At 49.2% G+C, this 11,329-nt stretch overlaps 1 pseudogene; it reads left to right on the top strand.

Annotated features, from left to right (window-relative positions):
* The first annotated feature begins 1,782 nt into the window (after positions 1-1,782).
* Positions 1,783-3,808, top strand: LOC138930763 (protein EOLA1-like; annotated as a pseudogene).
* The last annotated feature ends 7,521 nt before the right edge of the window (positions 3,809-11,329 follow it).

The following is an 11,329-nucleotide window of genomic DNA, read 5'->3' as shown; positions in this document are numbered from 1 at the left end:
ATTAAGAATGTTGAGCATCTTTTCAAGTGCCTGTTAGCCATCTGTGTCATCTTTGGAGAAAGGGTCTTCTTTGGAGTATGGCTTTTGTGTAAGGGTCACACAGGCTGGGTAGCTCAAAGTGTGACCCGTGTTGGCTCAGTAGACCAGGAGCCGAGGTCGAGGTGTCAGCTGATGTTGGCTATCATGTGGGCTGTGGGAAGAGTCTGTCCCATCTCTACCCCCTCACTTCCAGGGCATTGCTGACCATGGTGGGTGTGTCTGGGCTTGGAGAGCTCCACCTTCTTCTTCAGCCAGAGTTCTCCTGTGTGCCTTTCTGTCTCTAAATGTGTCCTTCATATGGAGCCTGCGGTCCTGTTAGAGGAGGGTCCATCCTAATGAGCTCACTTCACCTCTGTCAGCTCTGTGAAGACCTTTTCTTTGTCTTTAATGTCACGCCAAGGTACTTGGGACTCAGACTCTAGCACCTGACTCTGAGGGGCATGATGTGTCTCCTCACACCCTACAAAGGCCCTGAGGTAGGAAGACACTGGAATGTTCCAAGTATGGAAGGATGATCTTCATGGCTACCAGGGGTGAATCTAGAGGGGAGGAGAGCAGGCCACCAGGGTAGGAGCCAGATCTCATGGGGCCTCACGGGCCTGTGGTAACTGTGGCTCTGCTGTTCTCAGGGAAGGGAAGGCCTGGACGGCCCTGGGATGGGTTCCTCTGGGACCTTGTCCCCGTCCTCACAGCCATGTGGAAACAGAGGCTCCCTTGGAGGTGCTGAGACCCTGCTGAGGTTCAGGCCTGAGGCTCTGCTCCTCGGCCTCCAATTCCCTCCAGTAAACAGGGACCCCCCCGCCTCCAGGTAAAAGAAAAGAAATGAGATTGGAGGTGTGTGTGGTCAGGTCCCCTGAAGTCATGGGCTATCTCTCTATCTCCCAGCATCTCCTCAGTCATGGAACGAGGTGACAGTAACCTAGCGGATTATTTGAGGTTTGAGTTCTGTGACCCCTGTGTGGTGCCGTCCCAGGCCCTGATGATGACATGGAGTGCATCCATTGCAGTAGTTCCTGCTCTCCTTTGTTCTTTCTCAAGGCTCTGGGCAAGGGCCAGGGTATCAGCTGACAGTGGCGTCTGGGGTGTGGGAAGGGCTGGGAGGGAGGTGGCTCCCAAAGGCATGCAGAAGACACCTGGTAGGGCCGTCTGAGCTTCAGGGCAGCCCCAGGGCCAAGGCCAGATTGGTTAGCACGGAACTGCCCTCAGCAGCCCTGGGCTGAGATGGGGGATCTATAGAGCATTGGCAGGGGTGGGGTTGGGAGCTGAGGGGTAGGGTGGTGGCCTGGGGTGGGGGAAGCCAAGCCCAAGACAGTGCCTGTCTCTGCTGGGAGAGGACCAGAGCCTAGCCTCTGGGCTGTGAAGCCAGGGGCTTGCCCTCCCTCCCCAGTGCTCCCCATGTTTCTGGGCCCTCTGTCTTGGAAGTCACCACGTGACTCTCTCCCACTGTCCTGCCCTCCTTCCTGACCTCCCCACAGCATCCATGTGATGAATGTGTCCTCTAGATTGCCATCCACCTGTCAGCAGACCATGTGGAGATGGATGGAAGGAGTCAGACCTCTCTGACAGCACCTGCCCCCATTCTGTGTCAGCAGGCTTGAAAGATGCTCAGGCATGTGGGGCTGAGGTCCGGCCCAGTGCTGAGGTCCAGCCCAGGGCTGTGAGCTTGGAGGCTGCTGTGTCAGGCTCCTGACCTTTGTGATTCTGTGTTTCCACAGCCACAGGAGGCCCGGAGAGCCCTGTGAGATGAAGTTTAACTGTCTGTCCTTCCAACAGCCTTTTTCAGGTTTCATCTTAAAGAGTGTCAAGACCCTGAAGATGTGGTGGTGGCCCATGCTATGTGGACCCGGCACTGTACCCTGGCCATCCACATGGCACACTGGGACTGGGAGGACGTGGCCTGGCAGGAGCTGCTAGAGCAGAGGCTAAGGATGGGCCCCACCTAGATCCAGGCCTGCTGTGTGATGGGGACAAGTTCAGCTGCAGAGTGATTGCAGGCAAGTGTCACCCTGCCCTGCGCTGCCTACACAGCCCTGGGTGCTGCCTTGGATCTCAGCTGGGTTGTGCTCATTTGTTTTCTGTTGAACTGGTTGGTGGGGGGTGGGGGGATGAGGGTTCTTCAGAGGGACAGCAAGGGTCCCTGGGCTGGGAGATGGTGGCCAAGGCGCCTGACCACCACTCTGTGCCTCAGTCCCCATTTGTGCTCTGAGGCAGAGGTGCATCCAGGTCTGCACATGGCACTTGTCTCTGTGTGTGTGTCCACACGTGTGTGTGTGTGTGTGTGTGTGTGTCTGGCAGAGACCATGAGAGGCAGGAAAGCACCCAGCCAGGGTTCCACACCCCCACTGCCTGCAACTGGGCTTGAGCAAGTCCCCTGACTCCCCAGGGATAGGCCCCACAGCAACACCTGTCTTCTGGCAAAATGTTTGGGGACCTGATGTCCACAGGCTCCCTGCTTGGGCCCTTCTGCTCTGCCCCTGTGGCCTGCAGTGGGCAGACTGAGACCTGCCTGTGGCCTGGTGCATTCCTGGAGCACCAGGCCTCTCCCTTTCATTTTGCTCCCTCCCTCGCTTGGCCTTGCCCTGAATTCCCTTAAGACTCTTGAGAGTCCCTTGGACTGCAAGGAGATCCAACCAGTCCATTCTGAAGATCAGCCCTGGGATTTCCTTGGAAGGAATGATGCTAAAGCTGAAACTCCAGTACTTTGGCCACCTCATGCGAAGAGTTGACTCATTGGAAAAGACTCTAATGCTGGGAGGGACTGGTGGCAGGAGGAGAAGGGACGACAGAGGATGAGATGGCTGGATGGCATCACTGACTCGATGGACGCGAGTCTGAGTGAACTCCGGGAGATGGTGATGGACAGGGAGGCCTGGCGTGCTGCGATTCATGGGGTCACAGAGTCGGACACGACTGAGCAACTGAACTGAACTGAACTGAACTGAACTGAACTGAACTGAAGGTGAGCCATCCTGAATTGCTCAGCCAGAGGACCCAATTCACCTCACATCCCCTTCATGATACAGTCTTCATCTCTAGGAGGTGCGACTTTGAATCACCTTGTTCGCTTTCTGTGTCCTGTCTTTGCACTCAGGTCTTGCGGACAGCGGGGACACTTTCTTGCACCCAGAAAACCTAGGTCCCGATGAGGTGGAGGAGCTGGAGATTCAAGCCCTTCTACCCGACCTGCAATAGAAGTACCTGACAGTGCTCGTCAACCCTAGCTGGCTGTTGCAGCCCTTCCCAGCAAGGGGTGGGAAGGACATCTTCCAGGTGGACATCCCCGAGCATCTGATCCCCTTTGGGCAGGAGGCCTGTCCAGACTGGGCTCTCAAAAGGAAGGTGACTGAGAGATCAGCACATGATGACACCATGCCCTGGACATGCGATTCTGTCTGAATCTGCCCCACCCTGCGGTGCCTACTTGGTGCAGGGCCGGGTGCAGGGACTCCCCTCATAAGGTGCTGTTCTGGACTCAGCAAGGGTCTCCACGACTTTGACCTTTACAAAATGATGGTGTTGCCACTCGCATTGGCTCTGCTGTGTCTGGGTGCTTGAGAAAAATGTGTTGTTAGGAAACCGGTTAGTGTTTTCTCCTCTTTGTTCTGGTCCAAACTCCCTGATGTTGGAACAGTGTCCACGGGGTGATGAGAGAAGGCTGGGGGCAGGGCTGAGCGTAAGCATCCAGTGAGGCCTCCAGCTGGTAGAGAGTCCCCCAGGCCCAGAAACAGGTCTTGGTGTGTCCTTGCAGGTGACCCTTGTCCTGCTGTAAACTGTTGCTTTGCTCACAAGGCCTGCATGTTGGACACACTGCCTGTCCGCATCATGTCCAAACACAGGCTCGTCAATACAGCTGTGAGGGCAGAGCAAAAAGGGCTGCCGTTCACCTTGTGGGAACCTGTACTTGTCTTTGGGTTTGGGGTCATGTGTTTGCAAGGCTCTTGGCGGGTGGGGTGAGTGACCCCACTTTCTGCTGAGCATCTTGGGGAGGCCCATGGATCGGTAGTTGGAGGTGCTCAGCTCCTGATCAGAAACTTGTGGTATCCTTGGGGGATCCTTGAGGAGCACCTTCTGCTTCAGGGTGCATAACTCATGGAAGGTGACACCCCCATGGACAGGAGCCAAGGCCCAAGAACCAGTCCATCCTGTGCTTGCCTCGTCATTCAAATCAGCAACCACACTCTTGGCCGAGTGTGTGAAATGTTGCTGCTTCAGAAAAAAGGAACCATGGGGTCCAGACCGAAGACTGTCTGCAGCATGGGCTTCCAGCCTCATTGGGCTCACCCTGTGCCATGTGAATAGCATGGACAGATAGAAAGAACACAGACTCGCAGTTCTCATTTGATTCTTTACTCCTGTGGAGTTCTGCTTTACTTCATCAGACCAGAAATCGACTTTTGATTACAAGAGAGGGCTTTTGAGTGCCCCTAGGGATCTGCCAGCTCAGGGATTTTGTTTGTGCTTGAGCAATGACACCACCCTTATGGCAGAAAGTGAAGAGGAACTAAAAAGCCTCTTGATGAAAGTGAAAGAGGAGAGTGAAAAAGTTGGCTTAAAGTTCAACATTCAGAAAATGAAGATCATGGCATCTGTCTCATCACTTCATGGGAAATAGATGGGGAAATAGTGGAAACAGTGTCAGACTTTATTCTTTAGGGCTCCAAAATCACTGCAGATGGTGACTGCAGCCAATAAATTAAAAGATGCTTACTCCTTGGAAGGAATGTTATGACCAACCTAGATAGCATGTTAAAAAGCAGAGACATTACTTTGTCAACAAAGGTCCGTCTAGTCAAGGCTATGGTTTTTCCAGTGGTCATGTATGCATGTGAGAGTTGGACTGGGAAGAAAGCTGAGCACCAAAGAATTGATGCTTTTGAAGTGTGGCGTTGGAGAAGACTCTTGAGAGTCCCTTGGACTGCAAGGAGATCCAACCAGTGCGTCCTAAAGGAGATCAGTCCTGGGTGTTCATTGGAAGGACTGATGCTGAGGCTGAAACTCCAATACTTTGGCCACCTCATGCGAAGAGTTGACTCATTGGAAAAGACCCTGATGCTGGGAGGGATTGGGGGCAGGAGGAGAAGGGGACGACAGAGGATGAGATGGCTGGATGGCATCACCGACTCGATGGACATGAGTTTGACTGAACTCTGGGAGCTGGTGATGGACAGGGAGGCCTGATGTGCTGCAATTCATGGGGTCGCAAAGAGTCGGACACGACTGAGCAACTGAACTGAACTGAACTGAACTGAATGGGACTGGATGCCATAATCATCATTTTTTTGAATGTTGTGTTTTAAGCCAGCTTTTTCACTCCCATCTTTCACCTTCATCAAGAAGCTCTTTTATTCCTCTTTGCTTTCTACTATTAGGGTGGTGTCATCTACATATCTGAGGTTATTGATATTTCTCCCGGCAATCTTGAATCCAGCTTAAACTGGTACCCAAACAAATATATGTACATGCATGTTCCCAGGTTGTGCAAGTGGAAAGAGCCCACCTGCCAATACAGGAGGTGTAAGAGACATGGGTTTGGTCCTGGGGTCGAGAAGATTTCCTGGAGGAGAGTATGGCAACCCACTCCAGTACTCTTGCCTGGAGCGTCCCATGGACAAAGGAGCCTGGCGGGTTACCGTCTATGGAGTGACAAAGAGTGGGACATGAGTGAAGCGACTTAACACACACATGTTCATGCAGCACATCCAATAGGCAAAAGTGGAATAAGCTGAGATATCCCTGGTTGCTCAGTCAGTAAAGGATCCATCTGCAATGAGGGAGATCTGGGATCTTGCCTGAGATGAGAAGATGCCCTGGAGCAGGGAACGACTACTGACTCCAATATTCTGGCCTGCAGAATTCCATGGAATGTATATAGTGCATGGGATTGCAAACAGTCGGACACATTGAGAGAGAGAAATAATGGGAGACACACAAAAAGAGACACTGTGAGAGTCACACAGGGACACACATACACAGAGACACACAGTGAAAGGGACACACACACACTGAGAGTTAGCCATGCAAACTGAGAGAGACAGACCAACACACACACACAAACATACTGAGAAAGACACACACATGAGAGAGAGACACACTGTGAAAGAGTCAACACACAACATACAGAGACACAAACACACTGAGAAACACACACACTGAGAGAGAGAGAGAGACATCCACAGTGAGATGGAGAAATACACACTGAGAGACACACATGCTGAGAGAGTCTTAAACACTTTGAGAGAGTCACAAACATTGAGAGACACAAACAGAGACACATAGAGACACATAATGCAGAGACACACACAGAGAGTCATACACATACAGAGAGACACACACATGCACACTGACACACACAAACTGAGAACCAGATACTCTCACACTGAGAGGCACACACAAAGAGACACAGAGACACACACACTCAGAGAAACAAGCAAACACACACTGAGAGAATGACACAAACACTGAGAGAGACATACACACTGAGAGAGTCACAAACACTGAGAAACACACACACAGACACAAACAGACACACAATTGAGAGATACACACATTGAGAGACATACCCTTAGAGAGAGAGAAAAACAAAAACACGGACACACACACACACTGAGAACAAGACAGACTTACACTGAGAGAGACACACACACTGAGAGACACAGAGAGAGAGAGAGAGAGACAAAAACACTGAGAAACACACACAGAGACACACAGGGACATGCAAACTGAGAGGGACAAACACACTGAGAGACACACACACTGAGAGAAATACACATACAGAGAGAGACACACACACGCATGCTAAGAACCAGACACACTCACAATTAGAGCGACACACTGAGAGAGACACATACTGAGAAAGAGAGAAAAACACACTGAGAGACACACATACTGAGAGAGACACACACAGATATTCAGAGACAAGCAAAATGACAGGGGCACACACACTGAGAGACACCCTCATCCAGGAAGAGACACACACTCCTGAGAGCAAGACACACACACACACACTGAGGGAGAGAAACTTAACCACAGAGAGCGAGACACACATTCACACACTGAGAGAGATACACACACACACTGAGAGGGAGACACACACAACTTACAGGGAGAGACAAACACATTGAGAAACACACACAGACACCACCAAAGAGACCCACAGCACTGAGGCAGACACACAATGAGACAGAAACACACACATGGAGAGAGAGACACATTGGGAGACACACAAACAGAGACATTGTGAGAGTCACACAGAGACACACACACACAGAGACACACACACTGAAAGGGACACACACACACTGAGAGTTAGCCATGCACACTGAGAGAAAGACAAACACACAAACACACACTGAAAAAGACACACACAAGGGAGAGACACTCACTTTGAAAGTGTGAACACACAACATACAGAGACACACACACTGAGAGAGAGAGACATCCACACTGAGAAGGAGAAACACACTGTGAGAAACACACACACTGAGAGAAACATACACACTGAGACAGAGACACAAACATTGTGAGCCACACATAGTGACATAGAGTAACACACACAGAGAGACACACACATACACACACACACACACTTAGAGACATACACATACAGAGAAAGACACACATACACACTGAGAGAGAGACATCCACAATGAGAAAGAGAAACACACACTGAGAGACACACATACTGAGAGACACACACACACACAGACCTAAATAATTAGAGTCACAAACACTGAGAGACACACACAGAGACACATAGAGACAGAAAATAGACAGACAAACACACTGAGAGTCAAAGAGATACAGAGAGAGACATAGGCGCAATGACACACACACACTGAGAATCAGACACACTCACACTGAGAGAGACACACACAGAGACACACACACCCAAAGAGAGAGATGTACAAACACTGAGAGAGACACAGACACTATATGAGAGTAGACACACACACTGTGTAAGATTGAACACAAAATATACAGAAACACACATTCATTGAGAAAGACACACACACACACCATGAAAGACAGACATCCACAATGAAAGAGAGAAACACACAGTGAGAGACACACACAGACACTGAGAGAGACATACAAACTCAGTCACACTCCATGAGAGACCCACACAGAGAGACATAGAGACACACACACTGAGAGTCATACCCATACAGAGAGACACACACACACACAGTGAAAGAGACATACACAGTGAGAGAGAGTAACATACACTGAGACACACCCAGAGACACATAGAGACACACACTGAGAGATACACAAACTGAGAGACATACCCTTAGAGAGAGAAAACAAAAACACGGACACACACACACACACTGAGAAACACACACACTGAGAGAGAGACAAAAACACACTGAGACACACACACAGAGACACAAAGAGACACACAATCTTAGAGGGACACACACACACTGAGAGACATACACATACAGAGAGGCATACACACACACGCTAACAACCTGACACACTCACAATGAGAGAGACACACTGAGAGAGACACACACTGAGAGAGAGAGAAAAACACACTGAGAGACACACATACTGAGAGAGACACACAGAGACAGGCAAACTAACAGGGACACACACACTGAGAGACACCCTCATCCAGGAAGAGACACACCCTCATGAGCGCAAGACACGACACACACGGAGAGAAACTTAAACACAGAGAGTGAGACACACATTCACGCACTGAGAGAGAGACATACACAACTTAGAGGAAGAGACACACACATTGAGAGACACACACATTGAGAACACACAAAGACACTACCAAGGAGACCCACAACACTGAGGCAGACACACAATGAGACAGAAACACACACATAGAGAGAGACACACACTGGGAGACACACAGAGACATTGGGAGAATCACACAGAGACACACTCACGGAGACACACACACACTGAAAGAGACACACACACTGAGAGTTAGACATGCACAATGAGAGACACAGACAAACACACACACACTGAAAAAACCACACACAAGAGAGAGACACTCACTTTGAAAGTGTAAACACACAACATACAGAGAAACACACACACTGAGAGACAAACACACTGAGAAGAAACACATTGTGAGAGACAAACACACTGAGAGAAACATACACACTGAGAGAGACACGCACTCTGAGACAGACTCAGTAACACATAGAGGCACACACACTGAGACACACACACACACATTGAGACAAACAAATACAGAGAGACACACACACACACACTGAGAGAGAGACATCCACACTGAGAGAGAGAAACAAACACTGAGAGACACACACATTGAGAGAGACTTAAATAATTCGAGAGAGTCACAAACACTGACAGACACACACAGAGTGACATAGAGACAGACAACGGACAGACACACACACTGAGAGTCATACACATACAGAGAGAGACACACGCACACTGACACACAGACACACACTGAGAATCAGACACATTCACACTGAGAGAGACACACACACTAGATGAGACTAGACACACACATTGTGCAAGACTGAACACAAAACATGCAGAAACACACACTCATTGAGAAAGACACACAGTGCAACAGAGAGACATCCACAATGAGAGAGACACCCACGTTGAGAGACACACACACTGAGAGACATACACATACATAGAGAGACACACACACACTGAGACACACACACACACACACTGAAAGAGACATACACACTGAGAGAGAGTCACAAAAACTGAGAAACACACACAGACACATACAGACACACAACTGAGAGATACACACACTGAGAGACATTCCCTTACAGAGAAAGAAAAACAAAAACACGGACACACACACACTGAGAACCAGACACACTCACACTGAGAGAGACACGCATACTGAGAGACACACACAGAGACACACAGAGACATGCAAACTGAGAGGGATACACACATTGAAAGATATACACATACAGAAAGAGGCAGACACACACATGCTAAGAACCAGACACACTCACAATGAGAGAGACACACTGAGAGAGACACACACTGTGGGAGAGAGAAAAACACACTGAGAGACACACATACTGAGAGAAACACACAGAAACACACAGAGACAGGCAAACTAACAGGGACACACACACTGAGAGACACCCTCATCCAGGAAGAGACACACACTCCTGAGAGAAAGACACACACACACACACACACACTGAGGGAGAGAAACTTAAACACAGAGAGTGAGACACACATTCACACATTGAGAGAAAGAGACACACACAACTTACAGGGGGAGATACACACATTGATAAACACACACAGACACTATGAAAGAGACCCACAACACTGAGGCAGACACACAAGGAGACAGAAACACACATGGAGAGAGAGACACAGTGGGAGACACACAAATAGAGACATTGTGAGAGTCACACAGAGACACACACACAGAGACACACACACTGAAAGGGACACACACACACTGAGAGTTAGCCAGGCACACTGAGAGAGACAGATACACAAACACACACACTGAAAAAGACACACACAGGAGACAGACACTCACTGTGAAAGTGTGAACACAAAACATACAGAGACACACACACTGAGAGAGAGAGAGACAACCACACTGAGAAGGAGAAACACACAGTGAGAGACACAGACAGACATTGAGAGAGCCATACACACTCAGAGTCACAAATCATGAGAGACCCACAGAGAGAGACACAGAGACACACACACTGAGAGACATACACATACAGGGAGACACACACACACTGAGAGACACACCACACTGAAAGATACATACACAGTGAGAGAGCATCACAAACACTGAGAAACACACACAGAGACACATGCAGACACACAACTGAGAGATACACATACTGCGAGATATACCCTCATATATAGAGAAACACAAAAACACGGACACATACACACTGAGAACAACACAGACTCACACTGAGAGAGACACACATGCTGAGAGAGACACACACAGGGAGAGAGACATACACACTGAGAGAAAGTCACAAACACTGAGAAACACACACACAGACACATATAGACACACAATTGAGAGATGCACACACTGACAGACATACCCTTAGAGAGAGAGAAAAACAAAAACATGGACACACAGATACCCTTAGAACAAGACAGAGTCACATTGAGAGTGACACACATACTGAGAGTGACACACACATGGAGAGAGACATACATACTGAGAGTCACAAACACTGAGAAACACACACACAGACACACAATTGAGAGATACACACACTGAGAGACATACCCTTATAGAGAGAGAAAAACAAAAAAGAGGACA

The sequence above is a fragment of the Ovis canadensis genome, chromosome X (genome assembly GCF_042477335.2).
Source record: "Ovis canadensis isolate MfBH-ARS-UI-01 breed Bighorn chromosome X, ARS-UI_OviCan_v2, whole genome shotgun sequence".
NCBI lineage: Eukaryota > Metazoa > Chordata > Mammalia > Artiodactyla > Bovidae > Ovis > Ovis canadensis.
This window is presented reverse-complemented; position numbering and strand designations above follow the sequence as displayed.